This window comes from Columba livia, chromosome 2, assembly GCF_036013475.1.
Source record: "Columba livia isolate bColLiv1 breed racing homer chromosome 2, bColLiv1.pat.W.v2, whole genome shotgun sequence".
Taxonomy (NCBI): Eukaryota; Metazoa; Chordata; class Aves; order Columbiformes; family Columbidae; genus Columba; species Columba livia.
In genome coordinates, this window is record NC_088603.1 from 26301372 (window position 1) to 26313658 (window position 12287).

The following is a 12287-nucleotide window of genomic DNA, read 5'->3' on the forward strand; positions in this document are numbered from 1 at the left end:
GACATTAACTTTCTATTAAGCATTGATGTTTGTAAGGTTGTTTTTGGTAAGGTTGGTTTGACGGAAGGAGGGTGGATTTTCTGTGTTGCATTTGGACCCAGCTGCACGATGCACTTGGGGGCATGGGTTTGGCTTGTGGAGGTAGGCAGGGTGGGCACTATACAACTGACTCCTTTTGAGAGCTCCTGAAACCCCGTATGCCTTGTGCCAGGTTGGTGGCATGGGGAACAAGAACAAGGTGGCCAAAATGCAGATACCTGGTGCATCCCACGGCATGGGGCTGTTTGGCACAGAGCTGGCTCTGTTCAGGAGTTACTGCCAGGCTTAGAGCTCAGCTGCGAAACTGCAGGTTGCCCATTTTTCTCCTTTACCATGATCGTGGAAACCTGGGGCTTTGTGGAGAGAATTGTCCAAGCCTTGTGCTCTGAAACTTGAAAGTGTTACTCAGCATAGTGCCTGTACTCCAGATGTGTTTGCTCACAACAGCTGGAAGAGAAGACAGTAGCCAGGCAGCTTCAGACATTAACTTTTGGAAGGCATGAAGGAATAGCCCAGTTGGGAGTTGCCCAGGGAGTAGACTTGGAAATGCTATAAAATCTGGGAGAAGGCCAGATTTTTCCAGCACCTGTTTTGTCAGATCCTAGGGAAGTCTAAATATAAACTGAGCGCAAGTGCCCTGAACAGTGCTGATGTCCTTGAGAGCACTTCAGGCAAAGGGAGGGGAAATCAAGTTTCTCCTATTGCCTGGCCTGCGTATTGTGTGTGTTCATCATGAACAGATCATCACCCTTCTTTGGCAAGGTTCCTCTGAGATTAATCCAGATTTCCCTTTCTGTCACTTTCTAGAAACTGTACCCAAAAAAGTAACAAATGGTGAGGGCGAGTTGCCATTTTGGAGAGGTTTAAACCAGCCAATGTCTTGAAGAGGCTTGAACCAGCTCTGGTGACTTCCTGTTGTAGTAGTAGTTGCTAAAAGAATTATTTGCCTCATTTCATCTGTTGTAATAGTTGTGAAGGGGTGGAGAATAAGGAGGAGAATGAGGACATAGAATGGGAAGAAAATTATTGTGCTTTCAAAATTATCCTCATATGTTTTTTTGTTTTTGTTTTTTTTATTTTAAATTAAGTTTTTTGGACAAAAGCAGTCAAAGGTGTTCCTGTAAGAATGTCTGTGTTAATAACTTTAAAAAATTATTTTCAAATCTAGATCATCAACAAGGAAATTAATCCTTTTGTAGACAAGTGGGACGGAAGGTCAGTTCCCAGCACATGGAGTATTTGAAACAGGCTGGATTCCTTGGTGTGGATAAGCCAATAGGTACGAGACTGTGTAACTGCTGAGTATCGATGTTGACAGTGACAGACTCATTACAATATCTTACATCACTTTTGCGTGAGATCCAAACTTCTTTCGGAATTCAATGCAAAGTTTTCTTGTACTCCTGAGTCACAGGTGTGCTGGCTACCAACTGTGCAAATACAGAAAATCATGTTGCTGAGTGCTCAAGTTTGTATTCTTCTAAATATAAATGTTAAAAACCTGTGTGACTGTTATTTTAAGGTCAGTGAGATGAATGTCACTTCAATTTTCAACATGCAACCTGTATAATGACTTTTCTTCTGGACCTGGACACAATGGAGTAATCTCAATCTTTGTTGAAGAAACCACAATTTTGAAGGCTTTGAATATGTTGTAAGATTTTGCCTATTATACTTCTGTAACCTGTAACTTCTACATCATTGTAGTGTATTCTGTCTTGCCATTCAGAAGATGAGGTTTGTGTGGGTTTTAGGCCATTATATCCTAGACTGTCTTTAAAATGCACCATTCCAGCCCACAGAAGCATGTGCAGAACAAGAAGCTGATGATAGACACAGCAAGGACAGAGCGGGTTTCATGCGTACATATATATATTAGGATGAAAAAAGTCAAAAGTCCAGAGGAATAAGATGTAGTTCTGCACTTCAGCTAAAATACATACTGCCCTAATTATTTTTTTGTTTGTATGCAACGTAACATATACTTTTTTGTTTTCAAATACTACTGTTACATGTTTCTGACAGAATTCTCTGGGATTTTTTCCCGTTTTCTTATTTCTGGTTAAAAAGTTCAAAACAAAAGCAAGTTTGCACAGGCAAAACTCTAGCAACAGTGGTGAATTCAGAGCAGCCTGAAGTGACAGTGTTTGAACAGTTAACTGCAGATAATCATGCACATGGAGCAGCTCACACAGCCTTAGCTAAGCCACACCACATCATTATGTTGCTAAGGGACAGGGTTTGAACTGTAGAACAAATTATATCTTATTACCACTTTCAGAAGAAGTTTTTCCTCTTGAACTTTCGTATTCATACACATTCCAACGTGGAAGGTTTTTTTTCTCTAGCTGTTCAGCTGTTGGAGTTCACAGAACCATTTAGCTGTGATTGTCTGACAAATCCAATTAGTCCTGAGCTGGTATTTATTTACAAAAATGCTGACAGTTTGAGATTATACTTAAGATCTATTTAAAACACAAATACGATTCCTGGGGGAGGGAGAAAACCACCTCTACCTTCTGCTATAATTGCTTGATAGACAGATTTGAAAAGTGTCTTAGTGGGGTCTCCTTCACACTGCTAATACTTGTGTTGGTTGTAATAACGGGACATTGCATTGCTGCTGAATTACAGCCCTGTCTTGTTATAGTAATCTCAGGATATGCAGAGGCTTCAGCTGGGGTAAGGAACCTCAGTGCTGAGTGTGCTGCACATAAAACATTGCGGAGGTGGGCACTTTTTATAATGCTCACAAAATAGCTAGGACAGGAAATAACTTGAATGAAATCTGGTGAAGAAGGGACTTGCAGAGGCAAAGATGGGCACAGAAGTTTGCATGCCCTGACTGCACTTGTCATACTCATGATTAAGAATATTTTAGCTTTGGCTTTCAAACTTGTATCTAGCTGTTAGTCTGGTTTGTTGGGCCTTTGCTCCTGCATTTTATAAAAGCTGTAAAAAAAAAATGGATAAAAGTCTCAGCAACACAGGGTCCATCTCAGTTCATCCTCTGAAGCAAGGTACAGAAAATGCACCAGTTGCAAGGAAGATGATGCCTTAACTGCATTCAGTTGTGCAACAGAATGTCACCAGATCCAGCTTTGCTCTGTGATTGTATAATACCATCAGGTGCATCCTGAAATTCCTGAAACTTTCTTGCAATGGTAAGTGAAGCAGTCAGGTGTGTGACAGCAGAGTCTCAAGAGCAGGATTTCGGTAAAACCTGAAATTCTTTATCTTCTACACTTCTACAAAGTCCTTATGTTTGCTGTATGATTAGTGTGTATTGGCAGTAGTTATTAAAAATAAATTTAAGAGATGTATCTTTTATACTCTCCTAAGCCACTTCATTATTTAATTGCTCTGTGCAGAGGAAGAGATGTCTTAAGAAATTTGAGGAAGCCAAGAGCAGCCGGGAGTTTTGGAGGGTTGTTGGGAGAGGTCTGGAGAAGAGAGGTTAAACTGATTCGAGGAGAGCAATTGCGACACAGAGCTGTGTGAGTAACAACTTGCCCTACTTTCTCTTTCCAGAACAAATCAAAATTATAATTATCAAGTTGTGTTCCTTCAAACCCAGATAATAAAGCATTCTCTTTAAAGAAGACTGAATTTTTTTTCAAGTTAATTCACTTTAGTACCACCTGCAATTTTGAAATATAAGTTTTTCTGAGGTTGTTTTCCAAGGTCATTCTGTCAAGTACAGTTTTGGTTTTTTTTTTCCTGTAAAATTAATTTTGAAGCTTTCTGATTGGGCAGAAACAGGTCACAAACTTGTTTTGCTTAGATAGAAGGAAACATCTGTTGGAACTCGGGTTTGTTGAAACTGGACTTTTTCCTGTGTAAATACCATTCCCTTTATGAACAATGAGTTGCTTAATGGGAGTCAGGTTTTTAAAAGAACGTGCCTTACATGTGTCCCTTATCGTTGGAAACTTTCTCTGTGTGTAGAACTGATTTGGGGCACTATTTGTATTGCAAACGCTCCATCAATTCCCACCATATGCAGCTGAGGGCCACAAACTGGTCAAGATTTTTCCTGTATATTTTTTTCACAGTTGTTTATGATTGCAGTGAATATTGGCTGCAGAATAGTATTTTGGGATGTTAATTGGAGGGATGGAATAAACACTGTGTCAAAGGCTCAGCCATGCACCCATAATTTGAGAATCCTTAAGATGATCAAGTGGATTTAACTTACTACACTGTCTAGTCAGTTCTCTGCTGGATAAATATTTTCCTCTTTGATACATTTATCCCCTCTGGTATTCTTTACAGGGCTCAAAAATAGTGCATACACTGGTTTTCTTTGTGAAAAAATGTGTGGTGTTCTGTTATATTAGGAAATTCTTCCTTCTGGTAAAATACACTCTGAAAAAGTGAGCTTTATTTATGCATAGTGTCTTTTTGCTTTATGCAAAATATGTTTTAGAAAAATCACTCAATTCAGCCTGAAGTATTTAGTTGCTTTATAGACTTATCATTCTTTGTTTATGATTACTTTGTGTTTCTCCTCAAATGATAAAGTTTCTGGGTTACTGAGGTACTGACAGTCCCAAAACTAAGAAAAGAAAATATTAGGGTAGGCAACAAATATACTTTAAACAGTCTTGGTAGTTGGCCATTGTCTGTTTTGTAAAGAGAAGTGGGTAAGACATCCTTTGGAGTGGTTTATGTGCAGATGATATAAGATATTAGAGTAAAAGGTGAAAATATCTATGCAGTCATTTGTGATCTTATGATTTATGAGTTGAAGCCTTGGCTGTTGCTAAATTTTAGGATGTGTTGCCAAAGACACAGGCTCAAAATGTACTGTTATGTGTCTGCATGTGCCAAGGCAGATGATTAAAAGTTGCTTTTATCAGCTGATGCAAAAGTACAGGAATCCTCCTGTAAAGGCTTAGGGAAAGCAAAGAGGAAGGGACAGAATGGTTTATAGGAGGGCAGCATCTGCTGTCCTGCACATTCACATATCGTTACTGTGAGACATGAGTGATAATGATGCCTGCTCTGTGCATTTCATTAGTGTTTTCACTGGCAGTCCTGTAGGAATATTTAGCAGAATGCGTTAGTATGTAAAAACAATGGACAGCTATGTCCAAATAGTAGCCTTCATTTATTTCTGTCAGACACTTAGCAGTGCACTTGCAGAAAGATCATAGAATATGTTCTTAATGTATCAGGAAAAAAAATCTGTAGTAAGACTTGTACATGGATGGGAGAGTATAGTTTTACACTGTCTCCTTCCCCTGCCCCTGGGATATATGCTGGATATGGGACTGGAGAAAGTAATAAGCAGTACGTTCTTGTCAGTTGAGACAGATAAGCATCTGATGAAACAAAACAAATGTTTCAAATGATTGATTGCACTGCAGTTGGACAATGATGCAATATCTTTCCTTAAGAAAGCCTGTTGATTGCAAGTGTTTGTGTGCTCGATGTGGGAATACAGATCTAGACTATCTGCTGAGATACAATTTCATTGTTTCTTCACAAGTATACATTTTTCTGGTAAAATGAGACCTTATGAGTTTTTGGTAGTGAACAGTCACTTGGAATGAGTATGTGGGGTTCTTTCTTTTTTTCTTTTTCCCTTTCTGGTATATGAAGCCTTACTATTATATGGAATGAGCAAAAGAAGGACCTGGAAGGAACAGTGAATTGTGTCACTAGAAAGTGACTTAGTAGTTCAGATGAAATGGAGGTTTATGGCCTCTAAGGGAGTAACTGAAACAAACTTTCAGGTATATCTGTGGGTAGAAGATAAAATTGATATATTTGGCCAAAGCACTTTGTTCTTTGTGTTGGTTAGCAAGTGAAGCAGCACCTCTGGGAAGAGCTTGTTCAGCAATCAACAACAGTTTTGCAGAAACACCCAGGAGAGAACGGATTTACTGAAGGACAGCAAGTCTTTGTGGAAGAGATAATCTTCCTTTTACTATGTTGTTGATAGAGGGATCAGATTAGTTCCTGGGATTCTGGTTTTGTACTTGAGGTAAGGCAAATCCTCACACTTGTGACTTGTAAAGCAGGTCACGGTAGTAACTCATCCAGTCCAAGTGTGCATACACCAATACCTTTGGGGCAGATTAGGAATTTCTGAAATCTGGTACATGTACCACTGGCAGTTGCAGGTTAGGTCAAAATGTTATCGAGAAAGAAACTAAAAATTCATCTTTCCTGGAAGAAGTTAAAGTCTCTAACTGGAAACAAATCCTCAGCTACATACTTGCAATTAAGCACTTGAGTTCTTGATGTTCACTTCTCTCATGGCATACCTGCCATGCCAGATGTGCTTTTGTGTGTCCCAGGCCTTGCACAAGCTGGCAGATCCATGTGATGTCTTGAAGCTGACCAGAAGCACTTAGTCTCTAGTTGTAGCTAAGAAGCAGTTACAAACAGCTGTCCCTGTTTCATCCCAGTTCTGCATGGTGTGTGTGGTTGTGTTCCAGGTGGTGCAGGAGAGTCCATCCTTCTCTTGTTCTTGATTTTAGGTTAAACACACTCCAACTGGAGTGCTTTGTATAAGCCTCATTAATGAGGTTTCAAAGTTGCTCAAAACTGTAAAGTATGTGTCTTCAAGGGAATGCAGTCCAGAAATACAGATGGAAAAGCCAGGGAGGAAAAGTAAAGATTCAGCTATGATGCTGTTGGAAGGTCACACTGAAATGGTGTCAGAGTGAGCACTGTGGTTTCCAGAATCCAAATTGTGGTCTTGTCTACTACCTAGCTGGTTCCATCTTTTTTTATGTACTAATGCCTCAAGCTTCAGGACAGATGAATTTCATCACTAGCTAGAGTTTTCTCCCTAATGCTGAATCAGAAGCCAGATCTAGCCAGTGAGAGAGAAATAATTTGACTAGTTGGCACTGAACAGGACCAAAAAGCCAGATGGTATTTCTTGTCATAACATCATGTTAAAACACTGGAAGAAGCAATCAAGACTCTTTGTAGTATCTTGTGATCATTTATTTGGTGACTGACCTGTTTCAGAAGCTGGAGACGAAACACTCTTAGACTGGGTTGAATACTTCAATTGACTTTTTGACTTCTTTGTTTTATCCTTTTGTGGGGTGTTTTTGTTTTTCATTTTCCTCCTGTTCCCATGCTTCTGAAGGCCTCTGTATACAACTTTTGGTTTGAATTTCCTTCAGTTCTGTAGAAAATTGTTGGGTTTGGGGGTTTTCAAAGAGGCAAATTTGATTAAAAAAAAATCGGATGTTCTTAATCTTATTGTGAATAAGAGCATACACCAATGAAAACAGCTGAATAGGTTAAAGGAACATGAAATATAACACCTGAAATATAGGGGTTGAGATATTATCAAGACATACCATTTGGGAGTTTCCATTAAAGGAACTGAGTTTCTCCTTGTACTTCTGTGAATCAAACGGCAAGACTGTCTCTTGACAAAACGTGGGCCAATGAATGAGCTTCTACTAAAATAACCTTGGTATTATAAATCTCATTAATTTACACATAACTGTCTTTTACCAGTCTAAAAAGTTTTGTGCTAGATTCTTGACGTCTGTCATATACCCAGGTGGCATAATCGGAAAGCTTCCTGAAAGACATAAATGCACCTTTTACACTTTAAGACATGTCAGTACACCGAGTGTGGAGAGCGTGGGAAAATTATCTTTGTGAAATGTAGGCTTGATTCACTTTTACCCACCCGCTTTTGTATTATTAACTGCTGGAAGTGAAGACTGGTTTCTTTCCTGGGGCTGAGATGTGGAAAAACATTGTGAATTAGTCATTCTGAGGTTGACATGGAAAGTCTCTGAAGAGCTGTTGACTTGTCAACTCTTGCATATCCCATAGGTCAATAACCATATCACAAACTTTGAATGATATCTGGCTTGAAGAAAGGGTTAACAAGATTGCAGTAAGACTGTGTTGTTCATAGGAAAGTGTTTCTATCCCCAACATTTCAGCATGATAAGAAGCTAGTGTCCAGCCTGCACAAACCAGAACTTGTGTAGCTGAACACAAAGAAAGGAGGAAACAAAAAAGACAAGTGTGTTTAGTTTTGGTTCTCCTATTCTGATCTAACGTTTTAATCCCTAGTGACCTAGTTAACGTAAAATCAGAAGCGTCATTAATAATCTAATCCCTGGGGAACTTGCATAAGCCCTTCATCACTCCAGCATCTGTAAGGAAGTTCAGAGTTCCCCATAACAGTGAAGTGCCTTTTACTACAAGAGAAAAATGGGTCTTGGCAATATCTTTTCCCATTTCTGACAGATGGCTAACATTGCAGCCACCTTTGTGAATCTTATCATTACCCTTGCAATACAACTGTAGTGCTTCCCTGCTGTAAGCTGGGCTCCTGGGAACACTGCTAATCCTTTTTGGCATTTATCCCAGAAAGGAGGACAAGCAAAGGCATGAACCCAGTATTTGTGAACCTACATGTGGCCAGAAACTTGCTTACAGGATAAGTAATGCACGCAATGTTGAATAACTTCATATGCTACATGGTAATAAAAAGATGCCAGGGAAGGACAGTGATATAAAGAATTTAGCTCTTCGGGGCTTAATACTTAGGTGAGGTTAGAGCTGGCCATCTGTGGCTTTCTCCTTTGATAGGCTGGGGCAAGTGAGTTTTGAGGTAAAGATGCAGAGAACTGAAATGACAGCAGTTTTAATCATATGGTATTTAATCATATGGTATTGTATCACCATTTCATAACAAACCTGGAAGTTAACCATATCTAGCTGTGTGACATGGGACTCATGTTTATACCACTTTTAGGTCTACTTTGATTTCATTGTTTATGCTCATGTAATACTGATATGTGCATCAGAGACTGCACGGTATCCTCTAGCAAGTGAAGTAGGAAATGAAAAAATTCGGTTTATTCCAAAATAGTTTTAAAGTCTCTTAAACTGGACTGAGAAATATTTGGAACCTACATTTTGGTGGGTTGGCACAACCATTTTGTTTTATAGGTTTTGTTTAAATAATGCACACATTTGTAGATTTGTGATCAGTCCAAACCATCAATCCATGTACCCTCCATTTCTCAGTTGATTAGTAAATGTTAAAAACATATGAGTTGGTTTTGAAGTGAAGATACATTAGAGGCAGGAGTAGGTGATGTTTTAAAACTTCAAAACTTGTTCTTTTGACTGGACAATCTGACCAGTGCAGGACATCTGGCTCATTTGTGGAGAGGCAAGTAGGCATTTAGTGCCATCATAGCCTGAATTGTATTATTTACTGTGTGCGTCGCAGCTCTGAGGATTGTGTAAATTCACAACTGGGGATTGCAAACTGAGCTGGAGGCTCAGATGTGCACAACTGCTCTGTCCAAATATAATGCATACCCCATATGGAAAAGTAATTATCTGTCCTACATAATACTTTGTAGAGAGAAGCATGATTGTATATACATTATGAATTTATATTTATATACTACAGTAAATTATGTTTCATTTTATACATATATTTTTATATAGAGAGAAGGATTTTTTTATCGTTGTTGTTTTAAACCTCTATATGCCTTTAAAGAAAGAAATATCCATCTAGTAGTTTCAGCCCAATGTTGTCCAGCTGTTTGATTTTAACATATTTCAAAGGCCTGTCCCTGCTTTCTGTGCAAAGTTCATATTTCAAATCTTACTATTTAAAGTAACATTGCTGTAGGCCAATGCTGCGATAGCATAAACACTACTCAGGAGACTTGCTGAAATAGGCATGCTTTCTACAGTGAAGACTTCTTTGTCTGTGAAATAATTGCCACTACTGCACGTTTTGCTGGTGGGAAAGTTGCTTTGAGGTACTCAGAGGAATATATGGAAACCCATAGCCAGATTTGGAGTCAGTAAGAGGTTCGCGTTAGTGCCCAAGAAGTGTGGTACCCTTGAGCAGAGGACAGCTGTCAGTTTGCGACCCAGCTGTGAAGCTTGGTCGGGGGCGCACCATGCCCCTGGTGCACTATCCTACCCCAAAGCCTTGGCTGTCACAGACTGCTTGTCCTGGTCATCTTCTGGGACACTTCACTCGTCAGCTGAACAGACTTCTTTTGGGACTCCTGCTGTTTCATTCACAGGGCTAAACAAAAACGATTAATGTAATATTTTCAGCTCTCCAGAATGTGTGGTGTGTTTAATCACAAACACCATTTCTGATCAACATTTCTTATTGAAAGAATGAAACCAGAAAAAATATTTTTTTATCCTCTCAAGAGGAATTGTGCGACACTGTGCCTCTGGCTGAAAAAGGAACTGTAGATTAGTGTTTAAAAACACACCACTGTGATTGTTATCCATACCATCTCCCTATATCCTCTGACAGGCACACATAGGTACAGCAGAGGAGAAGCATGGGCTTTGCTTCTCCTGCGATGCTGTTCTGAGAAGCAGTATCCTGTTCCCCAGCATCACTCTGATATTTCTTGGCAGTTACTCAATTCCATAACATTTCCCAGGAGCTGAAGGGTTTGGCTGTGCCTTGGGGCTGGCAGTCTCCCAGGGGGTGACCAAGCTGTGCTGTGCCTGGACTTGGTCCTGCCAGAAGGAAGATGTCCATCTGTCTGACCTGCTAGTTTTCTGCCCCAGCCAGTGCTCAGGGTTCTCTCCTGATGCATAAAATTATTTAATCTGGAGTCTTCTGTACATCATTAAATGAGTAATCATTAATTTGTTTTATGTTCACAGGAATAAGGATTATTCGTGCGTCAGGGAGGTTTTACAATTAGGTTAATCACCCTGTTCCTAGAAACTACAGATGGTCTGCCAAGCAGACGACGTCTCAACAAAGCACTTAATATATGCTTACATGTTGTGCTTTAAGGAAATAAGATTTTAGAGTTACCTTTGATAAAAGAAGAACTAAATCTAGAACGAAAGTTTATCCAATCATTTAAAATCTATGGTAAAACAAATATTTGGACTTTTTTCACATGGGCAGCATATTCCTGGCAGCTGACAGAGTTGACCAGAAAGCTGGTGCTCCTTGGCCTGTCAGCTGTTCCTCAAACCTTTGAGCATGTAGCACAAGATGCCTTTAGCCCTTTTATTTAAATATGTGCTTAAATGCATTAAATGTCTGGTCTTACTGCTTTGGCTTCTAAGGGATGTGATTGTGAACTGGTTGCCACTTGATATCAGACACTTCATCTGTTTTTTCCACTAATGTGAAAATCTATATTGTCCAAAGAGAACAACAGAAATTTTGTTTCCTGAAAACTGCAGATGAATAGAGAGAGGACATTGATAAGATATGATGAATTGGTTGATATTTTTCTTGGAATTTTGAATGAAAGCAAAATAAGTGATTTAATTTCTGTTCAGGTTTTTCAGGTTTGTTTGGTTTATTTTGTTTGTGGGTGTTGTTGTTGTTTGGTTGGTTTTTTTTGGGGGGAGATGTGGTGGCTGTATTTTGGGGGTTCGAGGTTTTTTTAAGTCCTGCTTTCTCTGCAGTCTAGCATCATCACACCAGAAGTTCAACATGGTACTCTTAGTGGGTTTTGTTTATCTGGTCTCCTACACGTTTGAAAAAAATGATGCAAAGATAATGTTTAAATGGAAATGCACGCTGTAACTTTCAGGACAAACAGAATTGGGTGTCACTGCAATCTCTGTAGAGGATGGGTGCAAAATGCAGGGTAAAGCTGAAGGATGGGAAAATATCACAACTCCGAGGCTCTTTGGAAAGATATTGGTCTTTAGGGGTGGAAGGAGCACTGAGCAGGACTGGTGGGTCAGGTGTGTGGGGCAGAACTTGTTGCAGTCTTGCCTCCATGGTTTGGTGCCAGTGAAATCTCAGCAGCTGTTTTGGTTATTCTGCAGCTGACCTTCTTGAGAGAGACATTGGGAGGAGATGTGTCAGAAGTTTATTGGGGCAGAGGTTGGGGGGTGGGCATGGGATAATGGGCTTCAGAAGGAAATGGGAAAAGGTTGCAAGATGGTGTGAAGATTTGTTCAATGCTCTTATTCCAGGTGGGTTTGGTTCTGTGCTGTCATTTTGAAGTCATGACTGTCTGGAGGCAATACAGCTTCCCCCTGTTTGAAGAGAATACAAGAAAAAACAAGAAAAGTGCCTGTCAGGTTGGGTTGGGTTTTTTGTTTGTTTATTTGTTTTTCTTTTTGTTTTTGTTTGTTTCTTTTTTTTTTTTTTTAAAAAAAAAGGAAGGCTGAATTAAAACTTCTTTATTTTTACTGTTTTCCTTCTTGAAGTGTCAGGTTATTCTTTTTTTGCTTTGTTTTGTTTCTTGAGCAGATGCATGGGAGACCATTTGGGA

The 12287-nt window shown here is 39.5% G+C and overlaps 1 pseudogene; it reads left to right on the forward strand.

Annotated features, from left to right (window-relative positions):
* The window catches only part of LOC102097821 (probable acyl-CoA dehydrogenase 6), an 87474-nt pseudogene that overhangs the window by 14996 nt on the left and 60191 nt on the right, over window positions 1-12287 (forward strand).